General features: G+C 36.0%; 1 protein-coding gene across 1 annotated transcript in view; it reads left to right on the top strand.

Moving 5' to 3' along the window:
* LOC109047748 (uncharacterized protein C2orf81 homolog) overlaps positions 1-18,601 on the top strand; it is a 65,420-nt gene extending 46,819 nt beyond the window's left edge. The window contains exon 4 of the transcript XR_006157468.1: positions 17,344-18,601. The gene's annotated coding sequence lies outside the window, so the exon portion shown is untranslated. The remainder of the gene's footprint in view (positions 1-17,343) is intronic.
* Positions 18,602-18,884: the final 283 nt, after the last annotated feature.

Raw genomic sequence — 18,884 nt, 5'->3', positions numbered from 1 at the left:
AGCAAAGCAAAGCAAAGCAAAACAAAACAAAACAAATAACCCTACATAGTATAGCGGAGAAAAAAAATTAAACAAAAGAAAGTAAAACAAAACAAAACAACACCACATGGACAAACAGCTTAGAAAATAGAATAAAATAATGAAAAAAAATTAAAAGTTTTTTAACGATTTTAAATATGGAAACAATTTATATGACCTATTGCAAACATTTACATAATCAACCTTTAGGTTGTTAAAATAATAATAAACAGATTCAGTCAAGTTATTATTATTATTATTATATTTATATAATTACTTTCACCAAATGGAATTGCTAAAAAACAAACAAACAAACAAAAAAACAAAACAAAAACAACAACACATTCCTTTTATGTTTTTGTGCGAGGTTGGTTAAGATGCTTTACGAAATTAGTGAAAATGTTTCGACAGTGCCACAGCCTACAACTGGTTTAGTTATATTGGTTTCTGCATATTAAACTGGGATAAAATAAACTATGTTAAAATATATGGACCACCTTTCTAACCAAGAAATTCCTGACCCTGTACAACTACTGGAAAACAAAAAAGGGCTGTCTGAATAATCCATAGAAAGATCACAAATAGTTCAGCAATTAGTACAGTATAATGAACTCTCAGTTGCGCTGAAATACAGAGAAAAGTGGGACAGCACAGCACTTTCTCATTCTCAAATGAAGAAGATAAAACAGAGGCTGGGGAGTGACACTGTGTAGTGAGAAACACTATTTCTTATTGGCCTTCATGCATTGTGTATCTAATTATGCTATGTTGTGAATTTTCTTCTGATCAATGTAGGAAGACTGTATTTTTAATCTTCTGTATAAGCTATAACTGTCTGTGAAACAGAAGACTGCACTGCAATTAGAGCCCTAATCAATGACCAGTCAATAGATGAGTGTTTATTCAGTTAGAAATAAAGGGAAAAGTCACTGCATTTAGCTCATGCCAAGGGCTCATATAATTGCTATTTGTTTGTATGAACTGATGTATTTATATAGTAATAATAGTAATATAGTAATAATAGTAAAAAAAAATATATATATAATAATAATATTTTAATTTTTTTGATTACAGCTGTCCATTTAAATTAGCATTTTGATTTTTAAAAAACAGTTTTCAGTGTGGAGGTGGGATTTAAAATGGTCATTTGCAATTAATCAATAAGAAAAAAAAAATTAAGCAAGTCATGTTTAATTTCAAAATAATACTAATAATAACAACAAACGATAATTATAACAACCAAAATTTACACGTAATATGAACCGATATTTATCAGAACTGATATTTATACCTTAAAAACAGAGGCTTCTTGTTGCAACCCAGGCTCATTGTATCAGGCAAATTTTGCTGCACTTTTCAGATGACACTTCCACAAGAGGCGCTATAAACTGCTAAACATATTTTTTTTTTCATTGAAGATAAGGGTTTATTAAACAAAAAAGTGTCATGAAAAAATGTGGCTGTGGATACAAATCAGTTGTAAAATAATATTGTGTTGCTTATAGCATGATTCAAGGCAGTTTCAATGTGAAATGCTGCATTTACACTGCAGGTCTTGATAAACAAAACAAAATTTCTAAAAATACAAAAATAATATAAATACCACCTACACTAAAACCTAAACCTAACAATAGTGTGAAAAAGGCAAATATAAGATAAAACATATTTGCTGAAGCAACCATGCCATTTTACCTTCTTTATTTTGAGCTCTTTTGTGGAGTATTGTGACTCGTGTTTCACGGGACTTGTACCCAAGCGCTAAATATCACAAATGCAATACTTTACCATGTGGGCTGCTGAGCAAGTTTACCATATCAGAAAAGCCATAAATATGGAGATGAATATGTGATTTGGATATGTTCAAATATATAAATTTACAGATCATGTGCTATGGTAAAAGATTTTTAAGGTCAAAACCTAGTATTGTACAAGGAATCTGGCCCTGTAATAATAATTAGTGTGAAACGTAAAAAAAGGTATTTTCTACTGTACAGTGATGAAACGTAGAGTTGAGAAAGTGCACATGCAAATGTACAGTGTATGACATCAGCCGTTAGTTATCAAAATGAAAAAGTACTGCTGAAGATGATGTGCAATAAAGACAGCTCAAAGCAGGACTCTAATTCACACTCTAATTCAAACTCAATATGAATCTCTCACAATCTCTTGTTTCTAAAAACATTTTTAAAATTACTTTTCCTAAACCTTACACTCAGTATGTATTATAATATACACGAAGGAGGAGACATGAGCAGAGGCATCAGTGACAGGAGAGAGAAATGACGGGCAACAGAAAGAGGGCAGTGAGAGGAGCAGCTCATGGCAGCTCTGATGGATGGGGCTTGTTAGGAGGCCCAACTGTTAGCTAAGTGACAATGACAGCTGGAAAAGGCCTCCATTACCACTTTTAAGATGTGGCTAAAATCCCCATCATCCCATAGAAACAGATGTCGATAAATAAGGGTGAGAGTTCTGTCAGCGGCGATGACAGTTGCAGGAAGTGACACATTTTCATCAGACTGACGGGGCCACAATCCAGACACTAATGTTTACAGTGAGCATGGCAAAAACATCGGAAAGCACTTAGCACACATGAGGTTCTGCCAGGTCCTTATAGATTTGTCAAGAAATCCATTAGCACATAGAACAATGCCAAACACAAAAGAGAACTCAGCAGCGTTCAACTCAGTCTGCATGCATGAGTTCTCCACACCTCAGGACACGACATCCATAAGCGCAGTGACCAATGCCATTCACACCGGATAATCGACACCCATTAGCAATGCTATTTTATGTGTCACACTTACACAGCCAAATATCCTCCACATACTCTTAATTATGTTGTAAATGCACAACAAATGCACAACATGATGTCAACGTTAATGGAATTTGTGATTTTAAAGGCAGGGTAGATGTTCTTTTGTTACATTTACATTTTCTTTTGCATTGATTTCCATCAAAGAGTTTTCAGTTTATATCACTCTTTGTTAACTTCTTGTTAAGATCTTCTAAGCCCACACAGTTCTTGAGTTTCATGTGTTGGAAGTGGGAAAAAAAGGGGAAGCAAAGAGATCTGAGTGACTTTGACAAGGGCCAAACAGTGATGGCTGGACGACTGGGTCAAAGCATCTCGAAAACAACTAGTCTTATGAGGTGTTGACAGTATACAGTGGTTAGTGCCTACCAAAAGTGTTGCAAGGGAGGGACAACTAGTGCACTCTCATCAGGGTCATTGACGCCCATTACAGTGTATGAATTCGTAACATTTAGCTCATACTCTATATTTTGTCTCTGTTTTTATTCAGAAGCAACAATGACCCAAAAAGAAAGAGAAAAGGCCAAATACTGTTGTCAGGCACAGCACATCCACCCAAATGAGGCACTCTTCATTTGATTTAGCGAGCATTTTCCCCAACATCAATAGGTCTAAGAGGTTCTGGAGAGTTGTTGTTTATCTTTCACCTCATTAAAAATGGCAAAATTTGGTACTGCAGTCCAATACCCAGATTCTCCAATGATATTTCTTTTGGGAAATCACCCACATGGATAATCAATACATAAAAATATTATCATGTCTCAGTTAGAAAGCTCAAGGCCCAACATGATGAGGATGAAAACACATCCAAAGACATTTCAACTATAAAAGAGCGAAAGAGAAAGTGAGGAAGAGATGTTGTAATTCATTTGTAAGAAATGTTGATATCAATACAGATTCTGGGAAATGTAGAATGTGACTCTTCAGGCTAAAAATAGTTTAGATGAATCAGTTGCATCAGTAACAAATGAATGTTTGTCAAATATTTGCACGCTTGCTGTATATTTTGTTATTATTACAAAACACAAATTACATAATTACATGTTGCTTGTCAGTGGGGTTTGTTTTCTTTGCAAATAACAAAAACTAATGCAACTGGTCATCATTTTTCAAATCTCTTCAGACACAACAATAAGGAAAAGTGCAGTGAAGCTGGAACTGTCTGAGGTCTAAAGGAAATATTTAAGACAAGCGTGCCTAGTGAGCAATCGGCAAGTATCATTGATTCTTGTGCTTTAGTCTGTTCCCTTGACAACTCAGTGGTCAAACAGCACAGTAACACTAGCTATCACTTTGTTGTATACCCTTTTGTTATGTTCCAAATGTTGTTTATCACCTGAACAGAGACTGAAGGTTATGACCATAGGTGTAAAACTCATAAGAAAGGGTCTGAAGGGACAGACAGAGCAGTAACTGCAAAATGGTGCTGAAAACCTCCATCAAATGTAGAATCTTGGCTACTTCCTTATGCAGTGGACATACATATTAAACAACACATGCCAGCAATCTGTTGAGAGTCCAAATACAAAGTTCATGCCATCCAAACGATTTGCTTTGAGGAGAACATTCATCTAGGATTTTTGTTGTTGTTGTTATCGTGGATTCAAAAAAGGTGTTTCTTGCTTGAGTAATTATTTACTTCTGAAAAACGTAAAGGTATTCATCACCCTCTAGATTGGTTCTTTCTTCAGCTGAGCTCAGTTCATTCCCACATGGGCCTGACGTACTTTGGCACTGACAGCTCCATCTGTTTCAAAACTGTGCCCAGGCTTGACTAAGTTTCATCTTTCTTTCTATTATCGTTCAGGCGCAAACCAACAAAACACCTGCTTATCTTTCGGAGATTGTAGGAGATATTTTATTTCTATAATGTAATTTACTAACATATGTAACACTGTTTATAGCAGTTTAGAACTGTATGAAAGTTTTGTTGTTGTTGTTGTGCTAAAACATTCCAGTGATCATTATTCATTTAAAAGTAGAAATGCTATAGCATTTTCAAAGCATAAATATTTAAAAACTGACAAATTGTGGGGCATGGAACAAGGCATGGGGTTTTGTCCCATGCTTCAAGAATAAATGAATCAACAGCCAGAGATACAAAGCTGTAATTGGATGCCACAAACCAAAAATGCTAGCGGCTCGCATACAGAACCCTGTGGAACACCCACTGAGTCTGTGAGGCACAAATGAGTCATACAGCTGATTTTTACCATATGCTTCTTTACAGGTATAATGTTAAGGACTGTAATTTATTATAAGGTGCTGTTATTTAAGTATGTCACATTCAAATCACAGTTCCACTGCTGTACTTGATACACTGCTTCGCTGCTACCTATTTTAATGTTTTGAGAGCGAGTAATTGCAAATGATAAAAAGTCTGGATGTTGTGCTCTCTGGCCTTTCCTACTGGTTGTTTTTTACTAGTGACAGGAATAACATGCAACTGTGGCATGAGGGTGTTGGTGACATGCACCTGGCGGTATGCACACAAAAATTACTGTGATTTTTACACACATTTAAAAAAGATCATAAGTCATTAAAACACAAAATCCATAATGAGTCAACGCTCATTACATTTTTTTACAATGCCTCACTAGTGAATATAAATCTAGTGATCTTCATGATGATGTACTGTAGATACATCATCTACAATCAGGGGCTAACTTGGCAATTTTAACTAGACAACTGCTGACACCTTGACACCTGCCAACTACAGTTTGCTTTTTGTATCCTACATTTAGGTTCAGATAAATCTGGAATTGATGGCACAACAATAGTAGACTAGCAAATGGTGCAGTTCATGTCTATGTGAAGCACTGAAGAAAAAAAAAATGAAATTAGACTCTGGTTTAGTTAATCCCAACTACCTCAAACAAAACTTAAATAATAACAACAACAACAACAAAATGCCATGACTATAACACAAAAATGCTGGCAGCAGCTAGTTGTTTACCCATGTTGGCCATCTGACTCTTGAGTACGGTAAATCCTGCTGAATCATAAATGACCCCAAAGATGCCAGATGCTAAATGTAGAAGCAATGGCACATTTATAGAATAGCTTCATTGTCAGTGTGTGCTATGACATTAATGTGGCACATATAAATTTTTTTATCTTACACATTGATGTTATTTTCCTGAATATGGAGCAGTGCTGATGCTGTATATAAGATTAAACAATTCATGGTGCTGAAAAAAATGGATGAAGTCTACCAATACATCTTGTTTCCATTGTATTACACTGTAAAAAATAAGTGTAACATTAACTTTAAAATTATAATACACTGTAAAAAATAAGTGTCATTTTAACTGTACAATTTTGTAAAAAACGCTACAAAAAAAAAGTGTTAATAGGTTAACAGTAAGTTCCTGTACTATATACAGGGAAAAACTGTAAAAGATCTAACCAGACATTTCATGTAAATTTTACAGTAAAATGCTGTTAATTTTACAGTTTTTAGAAATAAAAAAAGAACAAATCAATGTATAATTTACAGTCAAAAACTGTAAACTGATATTCCCAGAATTCCCTGTGTGACGCTCCACATTTGAAAAGTATTTTTGTTTAAAATAATCATGTTTTTTTTAATAGTTTTTTGTTATCAGTTGTACATTTGGGCTTTATGTTACATCTTCTGCTGTTTAATGAAAGTTTATTGAATTGTTTAAGTATCGTGTGTCACCATGATGGTGTTTTGTGTTTGCATGAATGACTTTGTGCACCTTCTATATATTAATATAAACTTCTGCTTGTGGCGAAGCTACTTGTGATGAACTTCGATTCTTCATGTGGCTTTCTCTTTTACCACCCTGCATTATTATGGTGGTTGTCAGTATGTTAAAGGTACAAAACAGATTTTAATAGCAGTGTGCGTTGTTGAATTTACTGGTTTAAATTAAAATTTTCTTGTTTGTAAATAACAGTTTTATACTGTAAAATTTACAGTTTTTGGCCGTAATTGTGTTTACAGTTTTTTCTGTATTTTTTACAAAAGTATTCTGGCAACCACAGCTGCCAAAATTATTTTGTAAAAACTACAGACTTTTTTTTACAGTGTATTTTTTTACAAAAGTATTCTTCCAACCACAGCTTCCAAAATAATTTTGTAAAAACTACATAATTTTTTCTATTTTTATATAACATTATTTTTAAAAGTAAAATTCCTTCTTATGTTTCACTTTCTCTCACACATATTCAGTTTAATTTTTTTATCTTTTTTTAACACTTTTAGTGTGTTCAGCACTCATTACATCACTATCATCATTTTGTTTTTGTGGACTGCAGTATTGGTGCATCTGACTCCATTACTGTTGTAAAACTGGTCTGCGCCGCACTAATGACAACAATAAGCAACTCTTGATTGTTTGAAAATGGCTTCAATTCTGTTCATCAATGTGAAATGCAAGGGCTTGCAAGAGACATAATCAGCTATTTATGACAGGAATAACACCTTTCATTATGGATGCTGCATGTTATTCTATAATGGGAAAACAATGACAAAGGAGATTACAGCCTGATACTACAGTAATGAACAAATCCAAACTGAGCTGCCCACATGGGAGGAAGTTTACAAAGTTTTAATAGATATTGTGCAGGATAAATAGATGTGATAATGACAATTTTTTTTAAACCTACGAGTGCCATTTTCAAATTTATTTGGATGCTCAGAAGGGATTACATTATTACATTATGTTAATGCATAATAATTGTGCAATTGCTTGCCTTGCTTGATGCTTAATGCTTATGTCAGCTCTTGTGTGTTTTGACTGAATCCAATGGCTGTGTTATTTTAGGTTCATCCAGATACCTTATTCTTTGATAAGGTGATTTCTAAAAGTAATTTTTATTTATGGGGAATTTGAAGGCCAATGCAACCCCTTGAACTCTGTCATGTTCCTCAAAACAATTTTTGCAGTGCATTATCCTGGTGAAGGAGACCTCTGCCATCAGTGAACATCAGTCATGACATGGTCTAAAACAATCTTTAGGTAGGTGGTATGTGTCAAAGTAACATCCACATGAATGCCGGGACCCAAGGTTTTACTGCAGAACATTGTCCCCATCACAACACTTCCGCTGACAGCAGGCCTTCTACCCATAGTGCATCCGGCTGCCATTTCTTCCCCAGGTAAACAATGCATATGTACAGTACCCGGCCATTCACCTGATCTAGAAGAAAATGTGTTTCATCAGACCAGGCTACATTATTCCATTGCTCCATGGTCCAGTTTTGAGGCTCACATGCCCACTGGGACATACTTTCGGCAGTGGGCATCATGGGCACCCTGACCGGTCTGTAGCTATGCAGCCCCATATGCAGCAGACTGTGATGCACTTTGTGTCCTGACACCTTTCTATCATGCCCAACATTAAGTTTTCAGCTATTTGAGTTACAGTAACTCTTCTGTGTGATTAGACCAGACTGACTAGCCTTTGCTCCCCACATGCATCAATGAGCCTTGGGTGCCCATTGACAACCAGTTCACCAATTGTCCTTCATTGCACCACTTTTGGTAGGTACTGACCACTTCATCCTGGGAAAACCACACAAAACTTGCCGTTTTGGAGATGCTCTGATCCAGTCATCTAGCCGTCAATATCTGGTCCTTTTCAAAGTCACTCACTCATGAAATTCAATAACTGGCTGTTCACTTGCTGCTTAATATATCCTACCCCTTAACAGGTGCCACTGTAACAATATAATCAATGCTATTCACTTCACCTGTCATTGGTTTTATTGTTGCGGTTAATCAGTGTATGATTTAAGCATGACATGGGAACACAACTCTAAGACTATCAATGTAGTGTCAGTTAAAATCTATAAATATGCAGCCTATAGGTCTATAGCCTATACATTTTGCATGAGCATATCTGCTAGACTATAAATACCCAAATGGCTTTGTGTTGTGTTTAGCTCATATAAACATCTTCACATATCAAAGGTTGGTATTAATTATTCATTATTAAAGTTATGTTTTACTTATAGTTAGTTCAGTAAAACTTCAAGGAAGTGTTCAGCAGTATGTTTGAAACAGCAACAGTATGTAACAACATGTCCCCCAGAGACCCTTTACACCTTTTAAATGGACTGCGAATGACCTTGCTCTCATTCTCTGTACTTTGTCTGTCTTGCTTCCCTCCCTCTTTGAAATGTGGTGTGGTGTGGTAAAGCATTGGTCTGCCGTTACTAAAGAGTCTGTCTGGAGAGCGGTCCTCTTGTGTATTGTGGCAGGAAGCTCTGAGCACAATGAAACGCTCATAAAGGTCCTTCAGCTGGACACACCTAACACAGGCGCATCTCTATAATTTCTGCATGGCTCTTCAGATGAGCATGGAAGATGGATAAAATGCTAATGGGATACAATTGAGGGTCAAGTGCTTGAAATGACATTTCACAGATCAACTTAGTGAGATGTAGTAAGATATGCATGTTCTCATTTAAAGTGCAGTATGAAAATTTAACTTAACAAAATTACACAAAATTATTCAAAGAAATTATGATTTCCACATCATACCAGCTTTGGTGTTAACAGTTAATAAATTAAATGTTTCAAATGAAGTTTTATAAGGCATATGACAATTTTCGTTGTCTAATCTTGCATGATTAACCTGGTGTGAGTCTCACACTCTGAACCACACTCTGAAAAGTGGCTCAATGTTGCCCACATATGACTCTAACTAAATGCTATTTAATTTAAATCAAATTTTAGTCAATTTAAATAAGTGTAAAAGTTTTGATAATCCAAATACAGTTTGTAAGATGATGGGCCTATATTTAAATACTGTATTTTGCATTTTTTTGTTAGCGAAACCATAAGAATGACAAAACACGCTATTTGGCAAACGAAAGACATAATCCTCAGCATACTTGTACATTTACAGTTGCATGCCGAATGCATGGCTCTAATTCGGTGCAGAAACGAAACTGCAGGTAATCGTGCATGCTGACATTCAGAGCAACAACACAACAGATTAATAAAAAGATAATTTAAAGTAAGTTGCATTTTCAACACAGAATTGCAAGAACTAAAGGAAAATAAACTTCTGCACATCTCTTTAGCAATACAAACAGTGGTGTTTCATACCTAAATGCATTTGTGTGTTCAAATGAACCAGCTGGGTAAATGATTCAATGACACATTCATACTTGTTTTGTTAATGAAACAAATCTTTTAAATGAATGATTCAGTGAACCACCTATAATACAGGCACTTGTCGCCACCTACTGGCATATCAATGTAACCTGCAGGAGGAATTGTTGAAAATCCTGATCATCAAAGCACAGACTGTGAATGTAATCTGGATGTAATCCAGACATTTACCATGCTGTCATTGTCACGTGACCTACAGCATCAGTTGCGTTACTTCACTGCTGTTCGCAAATCCTCTCCCAATGGCACCTTCATATACTTGTTGGGAAGTGTGCATTATTTGATGTAAACACTGTCATACCTGCAGTCATTCTCATACTGTCTGATTGTATATCAGCAATCTTTGAGTGCAAATTCGAGAATGTAGCTAACTCTTGTATCATCAAATTCATGGTTCAGTTAGCTGATAGTCGTCAACACCCTGAGCTCGTCTATGATTTGATCTGAAAAGCCATTTGCTTGAGTGAAAGAAAAGCCAAAATCTGCTAAAAAAGTGCTCTGCTATTATATGTCTGGCTGGATATCAGTCACAGACAGAGGCAGACAGTAATAGGGGGAAGACAGCAAACAACAGAAACATTTTAACTTGGTGAGATTAGATATCACGATAAAACAGTGGAGGGATTTGCATAGCCTAGAGTTGACTGTGGCCCACTTTCCACTGCTCTCCCCAGCCAATGCATGACAATATCTGTGTTGAGGTTCCACAGCTGGTTGGCGGTAGTACAGCCTCCAGTGTTCAGTCCCACAGCCTACAAGAAACGACTGGCCCAAATTTGTTTGTGGTGTGTGGTATGTGTCAAGGGATGCTTTAGGCATCTGGAAGGAAGACATGTCATAGAACCGTATCTTCAGAGACACCACAAATAGGGGCATTTGCAAGCCATGACCAAACATAAGGATTTCACTCAGATAAATGTTTCTAGGGTAAAATATCTCAAGTATTTTCAACTAACAAGTCCTTCGGGAAGAACTAAGGAACATCATAAATTACAGTATCATCTAGAAATAAGATTTTGCACGATATAAAAATGAAATCTCTGTCATCATTTACTCACCCTCATGTCTGTAGAACTTTATGTGGAGCACAAAAATCCATTCAATGAAAGTCAAAGGACTGTAATGTTGGTGTACAACACTGTAAGTTTCACGATGGTAGTATTTATAAGCACAAAAATTGGTGTGACTTTCATTAACAGAGCTCTTTACTAAAAGCAATTCACACACAGGTCACCAAGTTAGTATTAGTTAGTCCATCCGTATACAGCAGTTTGATCCATTCCACATGCTCATGGGAAGCACAGATGAGACCAACTTCTTCCCTTTAACTCTTGTTGGACGGTGTTATTTTAGATAAATTAGTTGTTAAGGCACAATTTGTTTTCATAGTTCATGATATTTGTTTACTCTCATTTTTATTTTGGAATTCACTGTCTCAGTCTGAGAAAATAACCCTGGTTAGTGGTCAGTTACTCTCTACCAGCTTTGACACTCAATGGCAGCCAAGCTGAATGAATCTACTACTCAAGAACTAGTGGCCAGAGTGATTTAAAAAAACAGTTAATCCTGTAATGGGTTTTCCGTTCTGCACAGAAAACCTTTTAAGGAACAGCAAAAGGGGTTTAAAACTTCTTGAAGCTTCATGACCAATTCATTTTTGTATAGGTAACTCTTTGCTTTTTTCAGTGTGAGAGAAATTTTTGAGAGAGATTTTGGTATGCTGCTAGGATGAGCTAAACACTTCAGATGGGAAGATAATTTCCTGTTTTGTGGTATGAATAGCAATTCCACTCATCCTATCAAACAGCTGGATGAGGACACAAATGCTTGATCAGATTTTGTTAAGACATACAGAAATGCATTAAAGCATGTACTGAAGCCCAGGAGCATACAATGGGGAGGGGCCTACCCCATAGGAAAAATGTATTGCTCAGTGGTTGCTCTTCCTAAGCTCAGGAGACTTGGGAGTTATTTTGTCCCCATTGTTAATATTACTTTAGTCACTGTCAATATAGTTACAGTTGATAGATCCTACTTAAAGGAATTGCACGTCCATACAGACAGTATACTGTAAGTGATGATATAAACAGGACATTTTGACACTCAAATTATTAAATAATTCTCAAAACTGGCCTTGGTTAAAAAAATCAATCAATCAATCAATCAATCAATCAATCAATCAATCAATCAATCAATCAATCAATCAATCAAACAAACAAGAAAGAAAAGTTCCTAATGTTATGGCATTTGAATTTATTCATACGTAAGCACAAATTCATAAGCAAAAACATATATTTTTATTAATACACTATTCTAGCTTCCAGCTGTCCATATGGAAAACTCATGATTGGCTTTGTTTTCCTTTTCTCCATCATGTGGAATTACCTTTAAAAATCACTTATGGCAGTTATGGTACAGTGATGGTATGTACAGTATGACATGGTTAGGATACAGGCCTATTGAATAACAATATTCATGTTCCATGACATTTACATGGTACTAAAATAAAAATATAGCAATAAAATCTTTTACTGGGGAGCAACAAACAAGTCCAAACTGACTCTTTAGAGCAAATTTTAAGAAGCACCCAGCAGTTAAATCTGTAGTATGCAATAAATTAAAGATAAACTAAAAATGTTAAACTTGAGAAGAACATCAAAAAATCCAAATTAAATTATATTTTTTATTTATTATAGGAGTGTATTTAGAAAAGTGACCTGAGGAAACAGATTGAAAATCTGCTCATGAAACTAAGGCCTGGAGAAAGCACATTAATCAAATCAAATACACTCTTTGATCTATATTTTTTTCTGAATGTAATTTATTATGTTCATATTAAATAGGATTTGCTCATAAACAAATGTGAAAAAAATTCCCATTGACTCTAAATGGTGCCGTTATGATTCAATATGCTTTTAATGGCATGCATTACAAAAAAATATGTTATTCTGTACTGTGCCTCATTGTCCGCCTGTGCCAGGCTGTTGGCTATTAAAAACTTTGACACATTTATATGAGTTTATTGTGATGCCAGACCATCTATGTAAGCTCTGGCTACAGTGATCACTCAGTACCAAGGGCAAAGTGTGCGTTCCATTAAATAAGAGCCTCTCCTGGACATTTTATTGTCCCTCTCGTCTTCATTCTCCACCACACCATGTCTAGACAGTCTATTTAGTAACATATCTACCTAGACGACTAGCCAAATGCAGAAGATAAATTACAACTGTTCGGGATCTAGTAAGGATGAGAACGGAAGTATGAATGTAACAATGGCACTGTCTCAATTTTACTTCCAGCCAAGGCTGGGCACAGGCTACATTTCAGAAGAACCTGAGCAGAATTGTGTATAACTCATTAAACATTTAACTGGAGCTGCAGGAATTGTAAAATGAGCGTGCAAATTTACACATCTATTCTGGTTACATGATATAATTCATCTTCTGTTCCATTAGTCCTTAAGTTTTGCATATTCTCTCTGATCATAGTAAAACAAGACCCTTGGTATGGTCAGTGGAATATATTAGGTGGTAACTAGAGACTGGTGGTGTATCCAAGATATTTAAAGTTTGACAAAGGAAAGGATGTGCTTTCTTTCCTCAGTTTATTAAAAGAAGCTGAAGCTAGAAGCAACATACAAACTAATACACTATTCTTGCTTCCAGTCATCCATATGGAAAACTCAATATTGGCTTTTTTCCTTTTCTCCATGATGTTGAATTACCATCAAATTCTTTTGGTACAGTGATGGTATGAATAACATGGTTAAGATATAGGCCTATTGAAAACAATATTCATATTCCATGAGATTTACATTGTAGTAAAATAAAAATATAGCAATAAAACAGGTCCAATAAAAATGTGACAATGATACTTTTAATGTTTTTGTGCTAGAGTTTTAGTCATTCACAAGCTGCACAGACGACAGAACATATTTCTAGGTTGTTTCAATTGACTGTTGGTAAATATATTTAAAGCAACAGTATGTAGTTTGGTGTATTTTTGGGACCTTGGAGCCCCTACCGTTACCACTATTATAATTACAGTGGACAGCATTATACAAGCATTTGTTAACAAGTTTGTAAATCAGGAAGAAGGAGGGGGGAACCGGCGAACATTTAAATAAAAACTTTAATAATAAAATAAACACAAAATAGTGCAACAGCCCCTCACGGACAACTGCCATGCACAAACAGAACCAAAACACAAAATAAAATCCAGGCCTGGTCCTCTCTCATCCTTCACTGTTGTAACTCCTCTTTTTATCCTTCTGGAGCTCCTCCGTGGGACTTGAGACCGGTGAGTGGCGCAGGTGTTGCTCATTTCCAATTACTCCACCGGCCTCGACCCGTTCCCACGGCTCTCGGCCCCATCCCACTCGTCACTCTCGATACTGCGCTCTACTCCCCCCGATCACGATCACCGATCATGGTGGCCGCGGGTACCTGGGGGTATGGACAGACAGACGAGGCGAGAGAAAAGGAGATGGCATGAGGAGCGACAGAGACGAGAGGGGGAGAGAGGAGAATTTTTTTAAAAAAAATTCTTGTTCCGGTTCCCAGACACACTGCCGCTCGGCCCTCCACCAGCTGGGTGAACTCTTCCATGGTGCCTGGCGGCGGCACTGGATAGCCCTCAGTGGACGGCGATGGCTCCTCCGGGTTCGGGCAGCCGGCAGGAGTCCCCGTTCCCAGCTCCTCCCCATCATGGTGGATGTTTGTAAATCGGGAAGAAGGAGGCGGGAACCGGCGAACATTTAAATAAAAACTTTAATAATAAAATAAACACAAAATAAAATCCAGGCCAGGTCCTCTCACGTCCTTCGCTGTCATAACTCTTTTTATCCTTCTGGAGCTCCTCCGTGGTACTCAAGCTCACACGGCTCCCACTCGTCACAAGCAGTAAAGAAGATTTTTAGCTGAAAACGTGGTCCTCGTGATTCATAAAATGCAAGTCATTGGTTATCAGCACTGTGAGAGTCAAAAAAGTGCCAGTGCCTCATGCAAACGGTTCGAATTGATGTTGTGTTTGTCAATGAATCATTCTTTCAAACTGGTTCTTTTTAGTGAACTGGATGATCAGTTCACCAAATCGAACTGAACCATCTGAAACCGAGCAGCTCGAGCAGCACAGATCTACAAGTTTCTCAATCAAAACTCATTTTCAGTGCATCATGTGTCTGACAGCCACTCCAACTTGAAATGAGCCAAAATATCGGCATATATGATCAGTAAAAAATCCTGGTTTTTGCCAACTCATTCAGCACTCCAGTTACTCCAACAGTCACTGAACTGAGGAAACAGTTCTGACTCGGACCGCAGAACGATGAGCTGATGTGCACATGCGTGAAAAATTACCAGAGGCTATGGATTACAAGTAATAATGTTGTAAATAATGTTTTTTTTTTGACTCTCAAGTGCTGGTAGCCACCGACTTGCAATTTATGAACCACCAAGCATGAGTAAATTAACAGCAAATGTATCCCTTTAATGTCACTTGCTTTGCTATGCAAGGAATTGTAGCCAAAGTTTTACTGGGGTTTGTTCAAGGACCAAATTGGAATTTGTATTGTGAAAATTGCTACAAAAATACATATCTGAATTGAATATTGAATACAAGAACCATCAGCCCATTTAGTCCGCAACAATCACTGTGAGCAAAGCATTTCAACAGATCCAGTCTGAATCTTACTCCACTGTGAGAAATGGCCACAGTTCCCGAGGATCAACAACATAAGTGTTTGTTAGCATCAGTTTTCCCATTCATCCCCATATGAATCTACTGACGGTTTGCTTAACAGTGGAGCAGATTTTGGAATGTAAAAGGGAAAATAAAAGGTTAGAAAGGTGCACTTTCAACGAGAGTGCTATTTTTGCAAGGTTTCATTGTGGCAGTTGCCATGGTGAGGCTTTGCAAGAACACCTAGAAACAGCACTATGTTCAACACGATCAGTGTGACAGGTATAAAGATTTCTGTTGAAAGGGGCCATAATTCCCTGAGTGGGCCATGTACACGCTTTAAAGGGGTTGCACACAGAGGGAATCACACACATATTCTCATAATACACACCCAACACAGCAAATAAACATTTTTTGCAAAATGGCTCTCATGTAGTACCATTATATATGATCAGGGAAAATGTAACTTGGCTAATGCAAGACTAAAGTAGCTCTCATGTCACATAAAACTATTCCTTAAACTATTTTCTTTATAGCTCCTGCTAGACTTTGAGAAAAATGACTGTGATATTTACCAACACTCACAAATCTTTCCAGCAGCTTCTGCTTCGATTCAACAGAACTTGCTAAAAATCATCCAAAATGACCTAATGTTTCATTTGTTCTTTCATAATCACTCAGATTTCAGAAACATTCATCCCTTGAGATAGATCTCACAGTAATGATTACTTATAACTACTTCTCCTTAGAAAGACGGTACTCTTGACACTTTGAAACTGAAGATACTGTAAGAAATACTAAGAAATAGATGAATCAGTGAGATATGCACAAAGGTTTTGATAGACAGGTATGTATGAGAGTGCAGAAAATGAATGTGGGGCTTTAGGGGTCTTGACTAGATGAGCTGAATTAATGTGCTGGAAAACTGAGGTCAAAGGGGAATCCAAGAGCAATTAAAAGCTGTTTAAAGAGAGAAGGTTTTGAAGAGACTCTTGGGCCCTTGGATCCACCACTATTACCATATCACTGACTAAATCACGTGCTTATATAAATACTTGATTAAAACGTGACTTTACATAATTCCATTATTTCTCAGAACTAGAGAATAAACGCTGAGAATAAGAGTGTTCTAGATAAGGCGAAGTCCAGTGATATCCTCTTACATAATCTCTCATACTGTACAAATATATGTATGTGTATGCAGGTAAAAGAAAATGTGTTATACTCTTATAAGAATATTTGTCTGTCTAAAATTAAGATTGAATGTGATTATTTTACAGACAAAACTCACAGTATAAAAAACAATATATAGAGTTTTGTGGCTTTCCAGAGGTGGAGTATAACATATAATATAGGCATATAATAATAATAATAATAATAATAATAATAATAATAATAATAATAATAATAATAATAATAATATTTTTCCGCCTTTATATTGTAGCAGCAGAAATATGAGATTAAAAATGCAATTGCAATATTACAGCAATTTTTTGTAATTGCAATATATGAAAAATAATGGCAATATGATTAAAAGTTTGCTTTTTGGAGGAAAAAAAATCCTAATGGTGCCCCTGTCTAGTAAAGTTGAAAGATTGGTTTATAAGATGCTTTCTGTTCATTCTCAACTGTCTATGAGGTTGCTGACTTAATATATGTAAAAATTATGCCTTTTAGTGAGATATCTACAGTGGACCAGTAGTGCACAACACAACAAAATCTCCACAGCACAACGGAAACAAGACTCAACAAAATTAAATCTCCACATCTTAACGGAAACAAGATGCAACACAATGAAATCTCCACAGCACAACGGAAACAAGACGCAACAAAATGAAATCTCCACATCTTAACGGAAACAAGACACAACACAATGAAATCTCCACAGCACAACGGAAACAAGACGCAACAAAATGAAATCTCCACAGCACAACGGAAACAAGACGCAACAATGAAATCTCCACAACAAAACGGAAACAAGACGCAACACAACAAAATTAGCAAAACAGCAGAAACAAGCTGTAACACAAAGAAATTAGCACAACACAATGAAAACAAGCCACAACACAACAGAAGCGATTCACAACACAATAGAAACAAGCCGCAACACAGCGAAATTAACACAGTGTGCTTTCTCCTGGGGAGAAATTATGATTGCGGTTGCAAAAACGAGATGTTCCCTTGCCACTGTGAACCTCTGCGGTAAACAAGGAGGATTTGATAGGGAAGCTAGTAACTTGTTTTCAAAGCACTTGCTTATGTCTAGATTGCACAAGATGCTGCATTGTAGAGACCACAAATGTATCATGTTATACAATAAATGTATCCCAGATTACTTTAAATTTCAATTTTAAATTACAGTTAAACAAATTTGTATATATTACAAAGTGAGTGTGTCTGTCCTAGTGAGCTCTATTATATCACAAAACATCTGCTAAATAAATAAATGTAAATGTTTTAATCTTCCAGCTAAGAACCACTTTTCTTTCCCATTTCCAAAAGTATTCTGTCAGCTCTTGTATGGATTGTCTTTTTTCTTTATGCATAGTTCATGCAGGGACTTCATATCCTAGGGATTTTATTACCTTCCAAAAACATCAGTGGACCACCCTTTTTTTTTCTATGATCTTCTGGCAATCACATTAAGAGCAAAGCACAATCATTGAAGTGGTGATGAAGAGAGGATAGTTTTGAAAGGGTTACATGACATTTTCATTAATCTCACTGAGAATATACAGTTCACAAAAACTCAAATTACAGCCTATAATTACATAATAATATGATATTGTTGCTCTCCAAAAAAAGTAACCATCAATACTTGAAAAAAAGACTATCTGAATGAAATGATTAAATAATGTAAATAATATACAGTATATACTGTACACCACTGATCAAAACGTTTGTAATCTTTAAGATTTTTGGGAACAAAAGTACAGTAACTACAGTAATACTATTTTTTTTGTTACAATTTAAATTTAACAGTTTGGAATTTAAATGTATTTCAAAATGTAATTTATTCCTGTGAACAAAGCAAAATTTTCTAATTGTCTAAACTCTAATACTGCTTTTTTTTTAGGATTCTTTAATGAATAAGAAGTTTAAAATAATGACATTTGTTTGAAATCCTTTGGGACTTTATCAAATCTAATTACTTTATTGTCCTTTGGATCAATTTAATGTATCCTTTCTGAATAAAAGTATTCTATCTTTCTTTCTTT

Source organism: Cyprinus carpio, chromosome B20, assembly GCF_018340385.1.
Source record: "Cyprinus carpio isolate SPL01 chromosome B20, ASM1834038v1, whole genome shotgun sequence".
In the NCBI taxonomy this organism is placed as follows: domain Eukaryota; kingdom Metazoa; phylum Chordata; class Actinopteri; order Cypriniformes; family Cyprinidae; genus Cyprinus; species Cyprinus carpio.
This window is presented reverse-complemented; position numbering and strand designations above follow the sequence as displayed.